Source organism: Coturnix japonica, chromosome 2 (assembly GCF_001577835.2).
Source record: "Coturnix japonica isolate 7356 chromosome 2, Coturnix japonica 2.1, whole genome shotgun sequence".
NCBI classification, from domain to species: Eukaryota; Metazoa; Chordata; class Aves; order Galliformes; family Phasianidae; genus Coturnix; species Coturnix japonica.
Window position 1 is genome coordinate 77,770,103 of NC_029517.1, and position 5,570 is coordinate 77,775,672.

A 5,570-nucleotide genomic window follows, 5' to 3' on the forward strand; every position below is an offset into this window, starting at 1 on the left:
ATTTTATTGTTATGATTGCTATGGGAAGGGATGTGTGTGCTTAAGAGTCCAAATGATTATAGTAGGATTTATCTCCAGTTATCTGTTTTGTAAGAAATACCATCCTTGACAACAAGAATGTTTTCCCTTAACTCGCTTTTGCCCGTACTTTAAGGACAGAGCACTGATACTGTGGTGGGCTCACAGTCATTGCACAATATACTACATTAATTAAGTGATTGCTTCTGCTTCTAGAGATGCTTCACCTTTTTGCCATTTGGAAGCACAGAGCATAAGAAAAGTAAAGCGAATAGATCTCCATCTTGCACAGTGAAGGGTGTCTGCCATCACTCAGAAGAAAAAACCCTCAAACACTGAAATTACATTAAAATTCTGCTCCACACTGGATGAAACTGTGAATTCTTCCTAGCTTGTAGTTACTATGTTTGGTAGCATCTGTATTAAATAATTAAATTATGACTAATTGCATTGATAGGATAGCCCTGTGATACAATACATCACTCTGGCCAGGTTTTCAGCTTTAAAGTGTCCACCATTTGTTCCATAGCTGTGCTCTTCTGCACTTTCCTGGCCACGCTGCAGGCTGGGTACACGAGGACTGCTTCCTGGCATCCCTTTTGCAAACAGACATTCTAAAACTTGAGGAAGCTGAAGGAAAAGAAGTAAACTCCCACACTTCTGCAAGGCTTTCTGAGCATGAAAAATGCATGCTGTGTTTGTTAGAGGCTGAAGTCACATTAGCATTTAATTACATTAACATTTAACGCCTAAAAATGTCAGGAAAAGGCTGAGAAAAAAGAATTTCAGGACTCAGACAGATCCAAAGCACGCACGTTCAAATGCCTGACTTGGATTCCTGATGAAGAACCATTTCCACTTTTCTTGCTATGCAGTAAACAAAAATCTAGTGTGTTCCATCCTAAATGCCCCACCACCACCTTTCTAAACAAGCTGAGGTGAATCAAGCTGAACTGCTCTTTCCAATTTGTTTTTGTTCTTTGGTATGTTTTTGACAATGAAAACTGCAGTGGAAGTAACACTGACCATGTTCTTCTAAGGTCTCGGAACTATCAGACAGATTCCATTTACCCTTAGCACCTACCTGAGCAGAAGCTACAGGATTTTATGGGGAGGACAGATATATGTTCTGGCCTGCTGTAGCAACCTTCATCGTGCTTCCTCTTCTAAGAGAATCTGTGTGTGCTTGGCTCCTTGGTTCATTAAGCCACATAGCTATTATTATCATGTTATTATCATGCATTAAGCCCCAGGAAGGACTGCTTGCAGAGCAGAGCAGTGACCACAAGACTGAGGCAAACAGGTCGGAGGAAGATGGATCTTTGGAAAGGGCTAGAGATGTCACTGTATCTTACAGAAGCCATGCCATCTCTTCTAATTTTCAACTAAAAGCAAGATTCATACTCACTGCATACATCCCCTGTGCTTCCAGGAAAGGGTGTGCAGGAAGCAAATCCTTTGGGAAGGTAAAAATGAAGGTATTTCTCTAAAAACAGACGATCCTGGGTCGTGGAACAAAATGCCCAGAGGTTCTTGCACTGCTATGCTATTCAAAGGAGCAGATCTGAGCCACAGTAAAGTAATAGTGTAGGAATGAGAGTCATCTGCTGGGATCCCTACCACCACCACAATTTCTTTCTAATCAAAGCACCAAGAATCATTACGGAAGTCTTTCTCTGTAGCATCTTAGTTGCAGCTGGAAGTGCCATTAGCTTCTTTTTCAAACTGAAAACCTGGAGAATAAAATGAAGCGTCTGGTCACAGAGCCTGATATGTCTCAGGTTTTTCCCTTAGCCCCGGAATTATTCCATGGCATATGTTATGTGCAGACGATGCTATAAAGTCAAGCCAGACAGGAGAGAAAATGTCAAGAACTATTTGCTTTGAGATACATCATCCAGACACTGCATTTATTCTGCGTGTATCAGAGAAAATATTTTCCTCCTTCATCACCCTCCCCTGCCAGCTCTTGGATTTTCCAAAGCAATATCCACAAACTGGAATTTCTGCATGGACATGAAAACAAAACATTACTGCAATAGCTTTGGACATGGGCGGTTATTGCGCTTGAATAATTGCTCACAATTTTATGTCCAAGCCATGAATCCTTCACCACCTGACTCTTGAATTAATATATTAATAAGATAAAGCTATATACAGTAAGGCTTCTCAGATAAAAAGCTTAGCTATGAGAAGGCTTCTTATTATCTTTTTATTTTCTATCCTTGACTATGTCAGAGCGAATTGTAGCATCTAACTCTTCAGCTAAAACCTCTATTCAATACTTGCTTCTTAACAAATAGGATAATATTCGTTTTATTTTCGAGTTTAATTTTAGATGAGGTGACGCAACCAAATGGAGCGAAGGCGCTGGATAATGGTGTCCTGCTGTGTGATAAACAACAAAGTACAACTGAGTAATGCAGGGGCAATTAAAATAGCAATACCTCCCTGGAAGTTGGCACCCTATAGTCCCATGATGAAGGGGAACCAAGCAACCAACAGCTTCAGCTATGCTCGTTCATGCAGTATGCTGCTCACATATAGTCATGCTGCAGAGCCTGAGGGAGAACAGTCCATAGGAGGAGAAGTCTGATCTATTTCTTCCACACAGAGGGGCCTTCCATACAGCAGCCTCCCTTTCTCCATCTATGAAGTCACTCTAGATCACGGAGTGCATCCAGCTAAACTAGAAGACCTTATCCTAGACGAGACATAACTCTCCATGCAGTAATGCTTTCAAACAGCTGCTTATCTTACAGCATGTGCTCAGTTTCAGTGGCTTTTCTGGTTTTGTACTCTTACATGCACAGTTAAGATGTGGGGTTTTTTTGCTGCAGCAAGTCCTCTTCCACCTTTTATGCCTAGCAATGCATGCAACAGTTGCTGGTAGTGTCCTCCAGAGGAGATGGTCTATGCCACAGTTATGAAAAGCAGTAAGAACTGCCAGACATATGGATTAAAATAAATAGATAATTGGCCGTGATAGAGCAGGGAAAATAGGAACATGCTAAATCTCTTCCAAGTTTAGATTGCAGGGCAGGAGGGGCATTTGGCAAAGCCTGATTCAGAAACACATGTGGGCAAAGACCTGAGATACCCCTGACTCCTAGTTTCATATCTGTTAGCTAAGGTGTCACGTAGTCTTAACTGTGACAGCTTTTTAGTTATCATCTCACCAAGGCACTGTAATTAGTCATAAAACGGAGCATTATAATTCATTCTGTCAAAGCTATTTTTGTTCACTTGGAGCTGTTGTTACAGACTGACATAATTGGACAACAGGTACAATGAGCCTCTGTTGTGATACTCTCTTCACAGAGCTGGGGACTTTGTGATAGAAGAGGGTGAAATACAGGGTTCTGCCATGAAGCAAGACAAGAAGAAAAGCTGGGGAAACCAGGAGGCCACGGTCTTCTTTCTGGTAAGCCCATACCACTCCTGCTTAGGCTGCCTCACTGTAAGGCTGGCACAGAGTCAGAGCCAAGGACTGCAGTGATGCTCCATGCTGGCAGTTTCCCAGAATCCAGTTCTAGACAGAAGGCACGGGAAATATATGGAAAAAAAGTAAAAGTGGAAGACATTTCTGATCTAAAAGTTCACCTTTTAGATAAGCTCCTGCCACAGGCAGCTGACTCTTCCATATTCCTTCTTACAGTTCCATCTGCAGTCCTGACCGTACTCAGCAACACAGTCTCAAGGGGCATCAGATATCAGCATGATGGGTTACAGTCACCTATTTACCTTGTCACCAAAGGAGAAGCTATAAGATACGCCATCCTCACTTATCTTCACTGAGCCAACCAATATCCAAAGTGAACAAGAAGTTTCCTGAATGTCATAATTATCAATGAGCTCTAATGGGAACTTTTCCATAGTGCTTCCCATCTCCCTGACTTGTGTTGCTCCCATCTTGGGAATCAATAATGTGAAGCCTCATTTCATCTCATGGGCAGCTCTTCTGGGGACGTGATCCTCTGTAGCCACACAGGGCTACAAAACTCTGTTTCTTGGCATGCTGGTCTCTGTCTCAGCAAAGCAGCGCCTACACAGCCATCAGACCACCAAAACAAAATGAGACATTTACCTCCTCCTGATTTCAGCCTGATTTGTACTAAAAGTCTTTTGCAAACTGTTCCTAGCTTTGCTCTCAGAAACTGCTCGCAAGCTGTTGACAGCTGAGGCTTAAAAGCTCCACTGATTAGAGATGGCCTGGGCTGAGCTGGAAAACCTGACGCTTAAAAAAGCCAGCAAGCATCTAGCATCTCATGTTGTTAGATGTTTTCCCATAGCACTTAATGAGCTGGCACAGTGCTGGCTGTCGGTTGGAGCTCCTCATCTTGCTGAGATTGCCTCACGAGTTGCTCTGAGCACAGACAGCTCCTCTGCCATCCATCCTGCTGCAGATAGCCCTGCTTGAGAGCAGCAGAGGCTGCTATTATGTGAGTAAGGAAAAAATGGCTCTGTGCTCCTGACACCAGGAGAACTCATTGCCCTGCAGTAAACAAAGTGATGATAATGCTTGCAGCCCTAATGGCTGCAGCCACTGTAATGTCATTGCTGGTAGCTGCCCTTTCCCTGCCAACAGGATAGTTAGCCCCCAGACAAGAAACAAATGACTGAGGTGCTCCTTCTGACAGCCACTGAGCTTCTCATTAGAAGGTTCAGCATCTCCAGGGAGGGTTTTTAAGCAACTTGGTGTTGAACAGCATGCTGCTAAGTGAGTTCCTGTGGCACCTCTTCCTTGAGGGAAGCTTCTCCTTTAAATGCTTCCAAATCCCCAGCAAATTATGGCTTCCATTCTCAGTGCTTAGCTGTACTGTTTGGAGCTCAGTAGTCTGCCTGTATTTATAAATAGCCACTTTGTTTATCAATTATTTTAAGTATTTTCAGGAAAGGGAAGGAAAAAAATTGGGAATATTCCAATTGCCTGTCTGCCCTCATTAGCCAACTCATTATTTCATTGTAATTCAATTGTTTTTTGTAGTCAGTTCAAGATACGACAGCAGCAGCAGCAGCAGCAATAGCTTCTGAAGTTCCTCTTTCTTTTCTTTTTGCTTCTTTCTCCAGGGCTATTCATCCCTGCCTCTGTATCACCCCTCCCTCCTAGCTAAGGCATACATCGTAGGTTCTTTACTGCTGTGCATTGAATCAGAGTTAAAAATACTTGCCTTCCCACCCTTTTTGTTTTGTTTTTAAACCCATTTCAGCTGGTATGTTTCATGGTGAGTACACGGTAGAAGCTCAATGAGATTTATCTTGTTTTATTCAAGTTAATAAAATCTGCAAACACGGCGTGACCTATTACTCAAACTAGGATACTTTAAAATCCACATCTATGAATGCTCAAGACAGCATCAAAGCAAATGCTTTGAACTACATACCAGTTTCTGATGCTCTTTACTACAGCAGTGGAGGCAGAAATGTAGATCCCAGGTGTACAAGCATTCTGTTATAGGTAGGGATGCGACATGAGGCCCTGTGAGCGGTGAAGGCATCCCCAAGAGATAGCAGCTCAAGGAAGAGAACTCTAAACTCTATACGTGCATCTT